The 16,155-nt window shown below is 44.4% G+C and overlaps 1 protein-coding gene across 2 annotated transcripts in view; it reads left to right on the plus strand.

Moving 5' to 3' along the window:
• The window catches only part of agap3 (ArfGAP with GTPase domain, ankyrin repeat and PH domain 3), a 1,400,505-nt gene that overhangs the window by 619,229 nt on the left and 765,121 nt on the right, over positions 1-16,155 (plus strand). The window lies entirely within an intron of this gene.

Below are 16,155 nucleotides of genomic sequence, written 5' to 3' on the forward strand. Positions count from 1 at the left end.
CTAACTGTATTGTTTGGGTATTGCATTGGGCGTGAGTGCTAACTGTACTGTTTGGGTATTGTGTTGGGTGTGAGTGCTAACTTTACTGTTTGGGTATTGTGTTGGGTGTGAGTGCTAACTTTACTGTTTGGGTATTGCGTAGGGTGTGAGTGCTAACTGAACCGTTTGGGTATTGCGTAGGGTGTGAGTGCTAACTACTGTTTGTGTATTGTATTGGGTGTGAGAGCTAACTGTACTGTTTGGGTACTGTGTTGGGTGTGAGAGCTAACTGTACTGTTTGGATATTGTGTTGGGTGTGAGTGCTAACTACTGTTTGGGTATTGAGTTGGGTGTGAGTGCTAACTGTACTGTTTGGGTATTGTGTTGGGTGTGAGTGCTAACTGTACTGTTTGGGTATTGTGTTGGGTGTGAGTGTTGACTACTGTTTGGGACTGTGTTGGGTGTGAGAGCTAACTGTACTGTTTGGATATTGTGTTGGGTGTTAGTGCTAACTACTGTTTGGGTATTGTGTTGGGTGTGAGTGTAACTGTACTGTTTGGGTATTGTGTTGGGTGTGAGAGCTAACTACCGTTTGGGTATTGTGTTTGGTATGAGTGCTAACTACTGTTTGGGTACTGAGTTGGGTGTGAGAGCTAACTGTACTGTTTGGGTATTGTGTTGAGTGTGAGAGCTAACTGTACTGTTTGGATATTGTGTTGGGTGTGAGAGCTAACTACTGTTTGGGTATTGTGTTGGGTGTGAGTGCTAACTACTGTTTGGGTATTGTGTTGGGTGTGAGTGCTAACTGTACTGTTTGGGTATTGTGTTGGGTGTGAGTGCTAACTACTGTTTGGGTATTGTGTTGGGTGTGAGTGCTAACTGTATTGTTTGGGTATTGCATTGGGTGTGAGTGCTAACTGTACTGTTTGGGTATTGTGTTGGGTGTGAGTGCTAACTTTACTGTTTGGGTATTGTGTTGGGTGTGAGTGCTAACTTTACTGTTTGGGTATTGCGTAGGGTGTGAGTGCTAACTGAACCGTTTGGGTATTGCGTAGGGTGTGAGTGCTAACTACTGTTTGGGTACTGTGTTGGGGGTGAGAGCTAACTGTACTGTTTGGGACTGTGTTGGGTGTGAGTGCTAACTACTGTTTGGGTATTGTGTTGGGTGTGAGTGCTAACTGTACTGTTTGGGTATTGTGTTGGGTGTGAGTGCTAACTACTGTTTGGGTACTGTGTTGGGTGTGAGTGCTAACTGTACTGTTTGGGTATTGTGTTGGGTGTGAGTGCTAACTACTTTTTGGGTATTGCATTGGGTGTGAGTGCTAACTACTGTTTGGGTATTGTGTTGGGTGTGAGAGATAACTGTACTGTTTGGGTATTGCGTAGGGTGTGAGTGCTAACTACTGTTTGGGTATTGTGTTGGGTGTGAGAGATAACTGTACTGTTTGGGTATTTCGTAGGGTGTGAGTGCTAACTACTGTTTGGGTATTGTGTTGGGGGTGAGAGCTAACTGTACTGTTTGGGTACTGTGTTGGGTGTGAGTGCTAACTACTGTTTGGGTATTGTGTTGGGTGTGAGTGCAACTACTGTTTGGGTATTATATTGGGTGTGAGAGCTAACTGTACTGTTTGGGTATTGTGTTGGGTGTGAGTGCTAACTGTACTGTTTGGGTATTGTGTTGGGTGTGAGTGCTGACTTCTGTTTGGGACAGTGTTGGGTGTGAGAGCTAACTGTACTGTTTGGATATTGTGTTGGGTGTGAGTGCGAACTACTGTTTGGGTATTGTGTTGGGTGTGAGTGTAACTACTCTTTGGGTATTGTGTTAGGTGAGAGAGCTAACTACTCTTTGGGTATTGTGTTGGGTGCGAGTGCTAACTACTGTTTGGGTACTGTGTTGGGTGTGAGTGTAACTGTACTGTTTGGGTATTGTGTTGGGTGTGAATGCTAACTGTACTGTTTGGGTACTGTGTTGGGTGTGAGAGCTAACTGTACTGTTTGGGTATTGTGTTGAGTGTGAGAGCTAACTGTACTGTTTGGATATTGTGTTGGGTGTGAGAGCTAACTACTGTTTGGGTATTGTGTTGGGTGTGAGTGCTCACTACTGTTTGGGTATTGTGTTGGGTGTGAGTGCTAACTGTACTGTTTGGGTATTGTGTTGGGTGTGAGTGCTAACTACTGTTTGGGTATTGTGTTGGGTGTGAGTGCTAACTGTATTGTTTGGGTATTGCATTGGGTGTGAGTGCTAACTGTACTGTTTGGGTATTGTGTTGGGTGTGAGTGCTAACTTTACTGTTTGGGTATTGTGTTGGGTGTGAGTGCTAACTTTACTGTTTGGGTATTGCGTAGGGTGTGATTGCTAACTGAACCGTTTGGGTATTGCGTAGGGTGTGAGTGCTAACTACTGTTTGGGTATTGTGTTGGGTGTGAGTGCTAACTACTGTTTGGGTACTGTGTTGGGGGTGAGAGCTAACTGTACTGTTTGGGACTGTGTTGGGTGTGAGTGCTAACTACGGTTTGGGTATTGTGTTGGGTGTGATAGCTAACTGTCCTGTTTGGATATTGTGTTGGGTGTGAGTGCTAACTGTACTGTTTGGGTATTGTGTTGGGTGTGAGTGCTAACTACTGTTTGGGTATTGTATTGGGTGTGAGAGCTAACTGTACTGTTTGGGTATTGAGTTGGGTGTGAGTGCTAACTGTACTGTTTGGGTATTGTGTTGGGTGTGAGTGCCAACTGTACTGTTTGGGTATTGTGTTGGGTGTGAGTGCTGACTACTGTTTGGGACTGTGTTGGGTGTGAGAGCTAACTGTACTGTTTGGATGTTGTGTTGGGTGTGAGTGCTAACTACTGTTTGGGTACTGTGTTGGGTGTGAGTGCTAACTACTGTTTGGGTATTGTGTTGGGTGTGAGTGCTAACTTTACTGTTTGGATACCGTGTTGGGTGTGAGCGCTAACTACTGTTTGGGTATTGTGTTGGGTGTGAGTGTAACTATTGTTTGGGATTGTGTTGGGTGTGTGTGTAACTATTTTTGGGTATTGTGTTGGGTGTGAGAGCTAACTGTACTGTTTAGGTATTATGTTGGGTGTGAGTGCTAACTGTACTGTTTGGGTATTGTGTTGGGTGAGAGTGCTGACTGTACTGTTTGGGTATTGTGTTGGGTGAGAGTGCTGACTGTACTGTTTGGGTATTGTGTTGGGTGTGAGTGCTAACTGTGCTGTTTGGGTATTGTGTTGGGTGTGAGTGCTAACTGTACTGTTTGGGTATTGTGTTGAGTGTGAGAGCTAACTGTACTGTTTGGATATTGTGTTGGGTGTGAGAGCTAACTGTACTGTTTGGGTATTGAGTTGGGTGTGAGTGCTAACTACTGTTTGGGTATTGTATTGGGTGTGAGAGCTAACTGTACTGTTTGTGTATTGTGTTGGGTGTGAGTGCTAACTGTACTCTTTGGGTACTGTGTTGGGTGTGAGTGCTAACTGTACTGTTTGGGTATTGCATTGGGTGTGAGTGCTAACTGTACTGTTTGGGTATTGTGTTGGGTGTGAGTGCTAACTACTGTTTGGATATTGTGTTGGGTGTGAGTGCTAACTGTACTGTTTGGGTATTGTGTTGGGTGTGAGTGCTAACTACTGTTTGGGTATTGTGTTGGGTGTGAGTGCTAACTTTACTGTTTGGGTATTGCATTGGGTGTGAGTGCTAACTGTACTGTTTGGGTGTTGTGTTGGGTGTGAGTGCTAACTTTACTGTTTGGGTATTGTGTTGGGTGTGAGTGCTAAGTTTACCGTTAGGGTATTGCGTAGGGTGTGAGTGCTAACTACTGTTTATGTATTGTATTGGGTGTGAGAGCTAACTGTACTGTTTGGGTACTGTTTTGGGTGTGAGAGCTAACTGTACTGTTTGGATATTGTGTTGGGTGTGAGTGCGAACTACTGTTTGTGTATTGTATTGGGTGTGAGAGCGAACTGTACTGTTTGGGTATTGAGTTGGGTGTGAGTGCTAACTGTACTGTTTGGGTATTGTGTTGGGTGTGAGTGCTAACTACTGTTTGGGTATTGTGTTGGGTGTGAGTGCTAACTACTGTTTGGGTATTGTGTTGGGTGTGAGTGCTAACTACTGTTTGGGTATTGTGTTGGGTGTGAGCGCTAACTGCACTGTTTGTGTATTGTATTGGGTGTGAGAGCTAACTGTACTGTTTGTGTATTGTATTGGGTGTGAGAGCTAACTGTACTGTTTGGGAATTGAGTTGGGTGTGAGCGCTAACTGTATTGTTTGGGTACTGTGTTGGGGGTGAGAGCTTACTGTACTGTTTGGGACTGTGTTGGGCGTGAGTGCTAACTACTGTTTGGGTATTGTGCTGGGTGTGAGAGCTAACTGTACTGTTTGGATATTGTGTTGGGTGTGAGTGCTAACTGTACTGTTTGGGTATTGTGTTGGGTGTGAGTGCTAACTACTGTTTGGGTACTGTGTTGGGTGTGAGTGCTAACTGTACTGTTTGGGTATTGTGTTGGGTGTGAGTGCTAACTACTTTTTGGGTATTGCATTGGGTGTGAGTGCTAACTACTGTTTGGGTATTGTGTTGGGTGTGAGAGCTAACTACTGTTTGGGTATTTTGTAGGGTGTGAGTGCTAACTACTGTTAGGGTACTGTGTTGGGGGTGAGAGCTAACTGAACCGTTTGGGTACTGTGTTGGGTGTGAGTGCTAACTACTGTTTGGGTATTGTGTTGGGTGTGAGTGCAACTACTGTTTGGGTACTGTATTGGGTGTGAGAGGTATCTGTACTGTTTGGGTATTGTGTTGGGTGTGAGTGCTAACTGTACTGTTTGGGTATTGTGTTGGGTGTGAGTGCTGACTACTGTTTGGGACAGTGTTGGGTGTGAGAGCTAACTGTACTGTTTGGATATTGTGTTGGGTGTGAGTGCTAACTACTGTTTGGGTATTGTGTTGGGTGTGAGTGTAACTACTCTTTGGGTATTGTGTTGGGTGAGAGAGCTAACTACTCTTTGGGTATTGTGTTGGGTGCGAGTGCTAACTACTGTTTGGGTACTGTGTTGGGTGTGAGTGTAACTGTACTGTTTGGGTATTGTGTTGGGTGTGAGAGCTAACTACTGTTTGGGTATTGTGTTGAGTGTGAGAGCTAACTGTACTGTTTGGATATTGTGTTGGGTGTGAGAGCTAACTACTGTTTGGGTATTGTGTTGGGTGTGAGTGCTCACTACTGTTTGGGTATTGTGTTGGGTGTGAGTGCTAACTGTACTGTTTGGGTATTGTGTTGGGTGTGAGTGCTAACTACTGTTTGGGTATTGTGTTGGGTGTGAGTGCTAACTGTATTGTTTGGGTATTGCATTGGGTGTGAGTGCTAACTACTGTTTGGGTATTGTGTTGGGTGTGAGTGCTAACTTTACTGTTTGGGTATTGTGTTGGGTGTGAGTGCTAACTGTATTGTTTGGGTATTGCATTGGGTGTGAGTGCTAACTGTACTGTTTGGGTATTGTGTTGGGTGTGAGTGCTAACTTTACTGTTTGGGTATTGTGTTGGGTGTGAGAGCTAACTACTGTTTGGGTATTGTGTTGGGTGTGAGTGCTAACTGTATTGTTTGGGTATTGCATTGGGTGTGAGTGCTAACTACTGTTTGGGTATTGTGTTGGGTGTGAGTGCTAACTTTACTGTTTGGGTATTGTGTTGGGTGTGAGTGCTAACTGTATTGTTTGGGTATTGCATTGGGTGTGAGTGCTAACTGTACTGTTTGGGTATAGTGTTGGGTGTGAGTGCTAACTTTACTGTTTGGGTATTGCGTAGGGTGTGATTGCTAACTGAACCGTTTGGGTATTGCGTAGGGTGTGAGAGCTAACTACTGATTGGGTATTGTGTTGGGTGTGAGTGCTAACTACTGTTTGGGTACTGTGTTGGGGGTGAGAGCTAATTGTACTGTTTGGGACTGTGTTGGGTGTGAGTGCTAACTACGGTTTGGGTATTGTGTTGGGTGTGAGAGCTAACTGTCCTGTTTGGATATTGTGTTGGGTGTGAGTGCTAACTGTACTGTTTGGGTATTGTGTTGGGTGTGAGTGCTAACTACTGTTTGGGTATTGTATTGGGTGTGAGAGCTAACTGTACTGTTTGCGTATTGAGTTGGGTGTGAGTGCTAACTACTGTTTGGGTACTGTGTTGGGTGTGAGTGCTAACTGTACTGTTTGGGTATTGTGTTGGGTGTGAGTGCCAACTGTACTGTTTGGGTATTGTGTTGGGTGTGAGTGCTGACTACTGTTTGGGACTGTGTTGGGTGTGAGAGCTAACTGTACTGTTTGGATGTTGTGTTGGGTGTGAGTGCTGACTACTGTTTGGGTACTGTGTTGGGTGTGAGTGCTAACTACTGTTTGGGTATTGTGTTGGGTGTGTGTGTAACTACTTTTTGGGTATTGTGTTGGGTGTGAGAGCTAACTGTACTGTTTAGGTATTATGTTGGGTGTGAGTGCTAACTGTACTGTTTGGGTATTGTGTTGGGTGAGAGTGCTGACTGTACTGTTTGGGTATTGTGTTGGGTGAGAGTGCTGACTGTACTGTTTGGGTATTGTGTTGGGTGTGATTGCTAACTGTGCTGTTTAAGTATTGTGTTGGGTGTGAGTGCTAACTGTACTGTTTGGGTATTGTGTTGAGTGTGAGAGCTAACTGTACTGTTTGGATATTGTGTTGGGTGTGAGAGCTAACTGTACTGTTTGGGTATTGAGTTGGGTGTGAGTGCTAACTACTGTTTGGGTATTGTATTGGGTGTGAGAGCTAACTGTACTGTTTGGGTATTGTGTTGGGTGTGAGTGCTAACTGTACTGTTTGGGTACTGTGTTGGATGTGAGTGCTAACTGTACTGTTTGGGTATTGCATTGGGTGTGAGTGCTAACTACTGTTTGGGTATTGTGTTGGGTGTGAGTGCTAACTGTACTGTTTGGGTATTGTGTTGGGTGTGAGTGCTAACTACTGTTTGGGTATTGTGTTGGGTGTGAGTGCTAACTGTACTGTTTGGGTATTGTGTTTGGTGTGAGTGCTAACTTTACTGTTTGGGTATTGCATTGGGTGTGAGTGCTAACTGTACTGTTTGGGTGTTGTGTTGGGTGTGAGTGCTAACTTTACTGTTTGGGTATTGTGTTGGGTGTGAGTGCTAACTGTACTGTTTGGGTATTGTGTTGGGTGTGAGTGCTAACTACTGTTTGGGTATTGCATTGGGTGTGAGTGCTAACTGTACTGTTTGGGTATTGTGTTGGGTGTGAGTGCTAACTTTACTGTTTGGGTATTGTGTTGGGTGTGAGTGCTAACTTTACTGTTTGGGTATTGTGTTGGGTGTGAGTGCTAACTGAACCGTTTGGGTATTGCGTAGGGTGTGAGTGCTAACTACTGTTTGGGTACTGTGTTGGGGGTGAGAGCTAACTGCACTGTTTGGGACTGTGTTGGGTGTGAGTGCTAATTGTACTGTTTGAATATTGTGTTGGGTGTGAGTGCTAACTGTACTGTTTGGGTATTGTGTTGGGTGTGAGAGCTAACTGTACTGTTTGGATATTGTGTTGGGTGTGAGTGCTAACTACTGTTTGGGTATTGTGTTGGGTGTGAGTGCTAACTGTACTGTTTGGGTATTGTGTTGGGTGTGAGTGCTAACTACTGTTTGGGTACTGTGTTTGGTGTGAGTGCTAACTGTACTGTTTGGGTATTGTGTTGGGTGTGAGTGCTAACTACTGTTTGGGTATTGCATTGGGTGTGAGTGCTAACTACTGTTTGGGTATTGTGTTGGGTGTGAGAGCTAACTACTGTTTGGGTATTGTGTTGGGTGTGAGAGCTAACTACTGTTTGGTAATTCGTAGGGTGTGAGTGCTAACTACTGTTTGGGTACTGTGTTGGGGGTGAGAGCTAACTGAACCGTTTGGGTACTGTGTTGGGTGTGAGTGCTAACTACTGTTTGGGTATTGTGTTGGGTGTGAGTGCAACTACTGTTTGGGTATTGTATTGGGTATGAGACCTAACTGTACTGTTTGGGTATTGTGTTGTGTGTGAGTGCTAACTGTACTGTTTGGGTATTGTGTTGGGTGTGAGTGCTAACTACTGTTTGGGTATTGCATTGGGTGTGAGTGCTAACTACTGTTTGGGTATTGTGTTGGGTGTGAGAGCTAACTGTACTGTTTGGGAATTGAGTTGTGTGTGAGTGCTAACTGTACTGTTTGGATATTTAGTTGGATGTGAGTACTAACTACTGTTTGGGTACTGTGTTGGGTGTGAGTGATAACTGTACTGTTTGGGTATTGTGTTGGGTGTGAGTGCTAACTGTACTGTTCGGGTACTGTGTTGGGTGTGAGAGCTAACTGTACTGTTTGGGAATTGAGTTGTGTGTGAGTGCTAACTGTACTGTTTGGATATTGTGTTGGGTGTGAGTGCTAACTACTGTTTGGGTATTGTGTTGGGTGTGAGTGCTAAATACTGTTTGGGACTGTGTTGGGTGAGTGTAACTGTACTGTTTTGGTATTGTGTTGAGTGTGAGTGCTAACTATTGTTTGGATATTGTGTTGGGTGTGAGTGAGAACTGTACTGTTTGGGTATTGTGTTGGGTGTGAGTGCTAACTGTACTGTTTGTGTATTGTGTTGGGTGTGAGAGCTAACTGTACTGTTTGGGTATTGTATTGGGTGTGAGAGCTAACTGTACTGTTTGGGTATTGTGTTGGGTGTGAGTGCTAACTACTGTTTGGGTATTGTGTTGGGTGTGAGTGTAACTACTGTTTGGGTATTGTGTTGGGTGTGAGAGCTATCTACTGTTTGGGTACTGTGTTGGGTGTGAGTGCTAACTACTGTTTGGGTATTGTGTTGGGTGTGAGTGCTAACCACTGTTTGGGTATTGTGTTGGGTGTGAGTGCTAACTTTACTGTTTGGATACTGTGTTGGGTGTGAGCGCTAACTACTGTTTGGGTATTGTGTTGGGTGTGAGCTCTAACTACTGTTTGGGTATTGTGTTGGGTGTGAGTGCTCACTACTGTTTGGGTACTGTGTTGGGTGTGAGTGCTAACTACTGTTTGGGTATTGTGTTGGGTGTGTGTGTAACTACTTTTTGGGTATTGTGTTGGGTGTGAGAGCTAACTGTACTGTTTAGGTATTATGTTGGGTGTGAGTGCTAACTGTACTGTTTGGGTATTGTGTTGGGTGAGAGTGCTGACTGTACTGTTTGGGTATTGTGTTGGGTGAGAGTGCTGACTGTACTGTTTGGGTATTGTGTTGGGTGTGATTGCTAACTGTGCTGTTTGAGTATTGTGTTGGGTGTGAGTGCTAACTGTACTGTTTGGGTATTGTGTTGAGTGTGAGAGCTAACTGTACTGTTTGGATATTGTGTTGGGTGTGAGAGCTAACTGTACTGTTTGGGTATTGAGTTGGGTGTGAGTGCTAACTACTGTTTGGGTATTGTATTGGGTGTGAGAGCTAACTGTACTGTTTGGGTATTGTGTTGGGTGTGAGTGCTAACTGTACTGTTTGGGTACTGTGTTGGATGTGAGTGCTAACTGTACTGTTTGGGTATTGCATTGGGTGTGAGTGCTAACTACTGTTTGGGTATTGTGTTGGGTGTGAGTGCTAACTGTACTGTTTGGGTATTGTGTTGGGTGTGAGTGCTAACTACTGTTTGGGTATTGTGTTGGGTGTGAGTGCTAACTGTACTGTTTGGGTATTGTGTTTGGTGTGAGTGCTAACTTTACTGTTTGGGTATTGCATTGGGTGTGAGTGCTAACTGTACTGTTTGGGTGTTGTGTTGGGTGTGAGTGCTAACTTTACTGTTTGGGTATTGTGTTGGGTGTGAGTGCTAACTGTACTGTTTGGGTATTGTGTTGGGTGTGAGTGCTAACTACTGTTTGGGTATTGCATTGGGTGTGAGTGCTAACTGTACTGTTTGGGTATTGTGTTGGGTGTGAGTGCTAACTTTACTGTTTGGGTATTGTGTTGGGTGTGAGTGCTAACTTTACTGTTTGGGTATTGTGTTGGGTGTGAGTGCTAACTGAACCGTTTGGGTATTGCGTAGGGTGTGAGTGCTAACTACTGTTTGGGTACTGTGTTGGGGGTGAGAGCTAACTGCACTGTTTGGGACTGTGTTGGGTGTGAGTGCTAATTGTACTGTTTGAATATTGTGTTGGGTGTGAGTGCTAACTGTACTGTTTGGGTATTGTGTTGGGTGTGAGAGCTAACTGTACTGTTTGGATATTGTGTTGGGTGTGAGTGCTAACTACTGTTTGTGTATTGTGTTGGGTGTGAGTGCTAACTGTACTGTTTGGGTATTGTGTTGGGTGTGAGTGCTAACTACTGTTTGGGTACTGTGTTTGGTGTGAGTGCTAACTGTACTGTTTGGGTATTGTGTTGGGTGTGAGTGCTAACTACTGTTTGGGTATTGCATTGGGTGTGAGTGCTAACTACTGTTTGGGTATTGTGTTGGGTGTGAGAGCTAACTACTGTTTGGGTATTGTGTTGGGTGTGAGAGCTAACTACTGTTTGGTAATTCGTAGGGTGTGAGTGCTAACTACTGTTTGGGTACTGTGTTGGGGGTGAGAGCTAACTGAACCGTTTGGGTACTGTGTTGGGTGTGAGTGCTAACTACTGTTTGGGTATTGTGTTGGGTGTGAGTGCAACTACTGTTTGGGTATTGTATTGGGTATGAGACCTAACTGTACTGTTTGGGTATTGTGTTGTGTGTGAGTGCTAACTGTACTGTTTGGGTATTGTGTTGGGTGTGAGTGCTAACTACTGTTTGGGTATTGCATTGGGTGTGAGTGCTAACTACTGTTTGGGTATTGTGTTGGGTGTGAGAGCTAACTGTACTGTTTGGGAATTGAGTTGTGTGTGAGTGCTAACTGTACTGTTTGGATATTTAGTTGGATGTGAGTACTAACTACTGTTTGGGTACTGTGTTGGGTGTGAGTGATAACTGTACTGTTTGGGTATTGTGTTGGGTGTGAGTGCTAACTGTACTGTTCGGGTACTGTGTTGGGTGTGAGAGCTAACTGTACTGTTTGGGAATTGAGTTGTGTGTGAGTGCTAACTGTACTGTTTGGATATTGTGTTGGGTGTGAGTGCTAACTACTGTTTGGGTATTGTGTTGGGTGTGAGTGCTAAATACTGTTTGGGACTGTGTTGGGTGAGTGTAACTGTACTGTTTTGGTATTGTGTTGAGTGTGAGTGCTAACTATTGTTTGGATATTGTGTTGGGTGTGAGTGAGAACTGTACTGTTTGGGTATTGTGTTGGGTGTGAGTGCTAACTGTACTGTTTGTGTATTGTGTTGGGTGTGAGAGCTAACTGTACTGTTTGGGTATTGTATTGGGTGTGAGAGCTAACTGTACTGTTTGGGTATTGTGTTGGGTGTGAGTGCTAACTACTGTTTGGGTATTGTGTTGGGTGTGAGTGTAACTACTGTTTGGGTATTGTGTTGGGTGTGAGAGCTAACTACTGTTTGGGTACTGTGTTGGGTGTGAGTGCTAACTACTGTTTGGGTATTGTGTTGGGTGTGAGTGCTAACTACTGTTTGGGTATTGTGTTGGGTGTGAGTGCTAACTTTACTGTTTGGATACTGTGTTGGGTGTGAGCGCTAACTACTGTTTGGGTATTGTGTTGGGTGTGAGCTCTAACTACTGTTTGGGTATTGTGTTGGGTGTGAGTGAAACTGTACTGTTTGGGATTGTGTTGGGTGTGTGTGTAACTACTTTTTGGGTATTGTGTTGGGTGTGAGAGCTAACTACTGTTTAGGTATTATGTTGGGTGTGAGTGCTAACTGTACTGTTTGGGTATTATGTTGGGTGAGAGTGCTGACTGTACTGTTTGGGTATTGTGTTGGGTGTGAGTGCTGACTACTGTTTCGGTATTGTGTTGGGTGTGAGTGCTAAATACTGTTTGGGACTGTGTTGGGTGTGAGTGCTAACTATACTGTTTGGGTATTGTGTTGGGTGTGAGTGCAACTACTGTTTGGGTATTGTTTTGGGTGTGAGTGCTAACTACTGTTTGGGTATTGTGTTGGGTCTGAGTGCTGAATACTGTTTGGGACTGTGTTGGGTGAGTAACTGTACTGTTTGGGTATTGTGTTGGGTGTGAGTGCTAACTGTACTGTTTGGGTATTGTGTTGGGTGTGAGTGCTAACTACTGTTTGGGTATTGCATTGGGTGTGAGTGCTAACTACTGTTTGGGTATTGTGTTGGGTGAGAGAGCTAACTACTCTTTGATTATTGTGTTGGGTGCGAGTGCTAACTACTGTTTGGGTACTGTGTTGGGTGTGAGTGCTAACTGTACTGTTTGGATATTGTGTTGGGTGTGAGTGCTAACTGTACTGTTTGGGTATTGTGTTGGGTGTGAGTGCTAACTACTGTTTGGGTACTGTGTTGGGTGTGAGTGCTAACTACTGTTTGGGTATTGTGTTGGGTGTGAGTGCTAACTACTGTTTGGGTATTGCATTGGGTGTGAGTGCTAACAACTGTTTGGGTATTGTGTTGGGTGTGAGTGCTAACTACTGTTTGGGTATTTCGTAGGGTGTGAGTGCTAACTACTGTTTGGGTACTGTGTTGGGGGTGAGAGCTAACTGTACTGTTTGGGTACTGTGTTGGGTGTGAGTGCTAACTACTGTTTGGGTATTGTGTTGGGTGTGAGTGCAACTACTGTTTGGGTATTGTATTGGGTGTGAGAGCTAACTGTACTGTTTGGGTATTGTGTTGGGTGTGAGTGCTAACTGTACTGTTTGGGTATTGTGTTGGGTGTGAGTGCTAACTACTGTTTGGGTACTGTGCTGGGTGTGAGTGCTAACTGTACTGTTTGGGTATTGTGTTGGGTGTGAGTGCTAACTACTGTTTGGGTATTGCATTGGGTGTGAGTGCTAATTACTGTTTGGGTATTGTGTTGGGTGTGAGAGCTAACTGTACTGTTTGGGAATTGAGTTGGGTGTGAGAGCTAACTGTACTGTTTGGGTATTGTGTTGAGTGTGAGAGCTAACTACTGTTTGGATATTGTGTTGGGTGTGAGAGCTAACTACTGTTTGGGTATTGTGTTGGGTGTGAGTGCTAACTACTGTTTGGGTATTGTGTTGGGTGTGAGTGCTAACTGTACTGTTTGTGTATTGTGTTGGGTGTGAGTGCTAACTGTACAGTTTGGGTATTGTGTTGTGTGTGAGTGCTAACTTTACTGTTTGGGTATAGTGTTGGGTGTGAGTGCTAACTTTACTGTTTGGGTATTGCGTAGGGTGTGAGTGCTAACTGAACCGTTTGGGTATTGCGTAGGGTGTGAGTGCTAACTACTGTTTGGGTACTGTGTTGGGTGTGAGAGCTAACTGTACTGTTTGGATATTGTGTTGGGTGTGAGTGCTAACTGTACTGTTTGGTTATTGTGTTGGGTGTGAGTGCTAACTACTGTTTGGGTACTGTGTTGGGTGTGAGTGCTAACTGTACTGTTTGGGTATTGTGTTGGGTGTGAGTGCTAACTACTGTTTGGGTATTGCATTGGGTGTGAGTGCTAACTACTGTTTGGGTATTGTGTTGGGTGTGAGAGCTAACTACTGTTTGGGTATTTCGTAGGGTGTGAGTGCTAACTACTGTTTGGGTACTGTGTTGGGTGTTAGTGCTAACTACTGTTTGGGTATTGTGTTGGGTGTGAGTGCAACTACTGTTTGGGTATTGTATTGGGTGTGAGAGCTAACTGTACTGTTTGGGTATTGTGTTGGGTGTGAGTGCTAACTGTACTGTTTGGGTATTGTGTTGGGTGTGAGTGCTAACTACTGTTTGGGTACTGTGCTGGGTGTGAGTGCTAACTACTGTTTGGGTATTGCATTGGGTGTGAGTGCTAACTACTGTTTGGGTATTGTGTTGGGTGTGAGAGCTAACTGTACTGTTTGGGAATTGAGTTGTGTGTGAGTGCTAACTGTACTGTTTGGATATTTAGTTGGATGTGAGTACTAACTACTGTTTCGGTACTGTGTTGGGTGTGAGTGCTAACTGTACTGTTTGGGTATTGTGTTGGGTGTGAGTGCTAACTGTACTGTTTGGGTACTGTGTTGGGTGTGAGAGCTAACTGTACTGTTTGGGAATTGAGTTGTGTGTGAGTGCTAACTGTACTGTTTGGATATTGTGTTGGGTGTGAGTGCTAACTACTGTTTGGGTATTGTGTTGGGTGTGAGTGCTAAATATTGCTTGGGACTGTGTTGGGTGTGTGTAACTGTACTGTTTTGGTATTGTGTTGGGTGTGAGTGCGAACTATTGTTTGGATATTGTGTTGGGTGTGAGTGAGAACTGTACTGTTTGGGTATTGTGTTGGGTGTGAGTGCTAACTGTACTGTTTGTGTATTGTGTTGGGTGTGAGTGCTAACTGTACTGTTTGGGTATTGTATTGGGTGTGAGAGCTAACTGTACTGTTTGGGTATTGTGTTGGGTGTGAGTGCTAACTACTGTTTAGGTATTGTGTTGGGTGTGAGTGCTAACTGTACTGTTTGGGTATTGTATTGGGTGTGAGTGCTAACTACTGTTTGGGTATTGTGTTGGGTGAGAGAGCTAACTCCTCTTTGGGTATTGTGTTGGGTGCGAGTGCTAACTACTGTTTGGGTACTGTGTTGGGTGTGAGTGCTAACTGTACTGTTTGGATATTGTGTTGGGTGTGAGTGCTAACTGTACTGTTTGGGTATTGTGTTGGGTGTGAGTGCTAACTACTGTTTGGGTACTGTGTTGGGTGTGAGTGCTAACTACTGTTTGGGTATTGTGTTGGGTGTGAGTGCTAACTACTGTTTGGGTATTGCATTGGGTGTGAGTGCTAACAACTGTTTGGGTATTGTGTTGGGTGTGAGTGCTAACTACTGTTTGGGTATTTCGTAGGGTGTGAGTGCTAACTACTGTTTGGGTACTGTGTTGGGGGTGAGAGCTAACTGTACTGTTTGGGTACTGTGTTGGGTGTGAGTGCTAACTACTGTTTGGGTATTGTGTTGGGTGTGAGTGCAACTACTGTTTGGGTATTGTATTGGGTGTGAGAGCTAACTGTACTGTTTGGGTATTGTGTTGGGTGTGAGTGCTAACTGTACTGTTTGGGTATTGTGTTGGGTGTGAGTGCTAACTACTGTTTGGGTACTGTGCTGGTTGTGAGTGCTAACTGTACTGTTTGGGTATTGTGTTGGGTGTGAGTGCTAACTACTGTTTGGGTATTGCATTGGGTGTGAGTGCTAATTACTGTTTGGGTATTGTGTTGGGTGTGAGAGCTAACTGTACTGTTTGGGAATTGAGTTGGGTGTGAGAGCTAACTGTACTGTTTGGGTATTGTGTTGAGTGTGAGAGCTAACTACTGTTTGGATATTGTGTTGGGTGTGAGAGCTAACTACTGTTTTGGTATTGTGTTGGGTGTGAGTGCTAACTACTGTTTGGGTATTGTGTTGGGTGTGAGTGCTAACTGTACTGTTTGTGTATTGTGTTGGGTGTGAGTGCTAACTGTACAGTTTGGGTATTGTGTTGTGTGTGAGTGCTAACTTTACTGTTTGGGTATAGTGTTGGGTGTGAGTGCTAACTTTACTGTTTGGGTATTGCGTAGGGTGTGAGTGCTAACTGAACCGTTTGGGTATTGCGTAGGGTGTGAGTGCTAACTACTGTTTGGGTACTGTGTTGGGTGTGAGAGCTAACTGTACTGTTTGGATATTGTGTTGGGTGTGAGTGCTAACTGTACTGTTTGGTTATTGTGTTGGGTGTGAGTGCTAACTACTGTTTGGGTACTGTGTTGGGTGTGAGTGCTAACTGTACTGTTTGGGTATTGTGTTGGGTGTGAGTGCTAACTACTGTTTGGGTATTGCATTGGGTGTGAGTGCTAACTACTGTTTGGGTATTGTGTTGGGTGTGAGAGCTAACTACTGTTTGGGTATTTCGTAGGGTGTGAGTGCTAACTACTGTTTGGGGACTGTGTTGGGTGTTAGTGCTAACTACTGTTTGGGTATTGTGTTGGGTGTGAGTGCAACTACTGTTTGGGTATTGTATTGGGTGTGAGAGCTAACTGTACTGTTTGGGTATTGTGTTGGGTGTGAGTGCTAACTGTACTGTTTGGGTATTGTGTTGGGTGTGAGTGCTAACTACTGTTTGGGTACTGTGCTGGGTGTGAGTGCTAACTACTGTTTGGGTATTGCATTGGGTGTGAGTGCTAACTACTGTTTGGGTATTGTGTTGGGTGTGAGAGCTAA

This window comes from Scyliorhinus torazame, chromosome 11 (assembly GCF_047496885.1).
Source record: "Scyliorhinus torazame isolate Kashiwa2021f chromosome 11, sScyTor2.1, whole genome shotgun sequence".
NCBI lineage: Eukaryota > Metazoa > Chordata > Chondrichthyes > Carcharhiniformes > Scyliorhinidae > Scyliorhinus > Scyliorhinus torazame.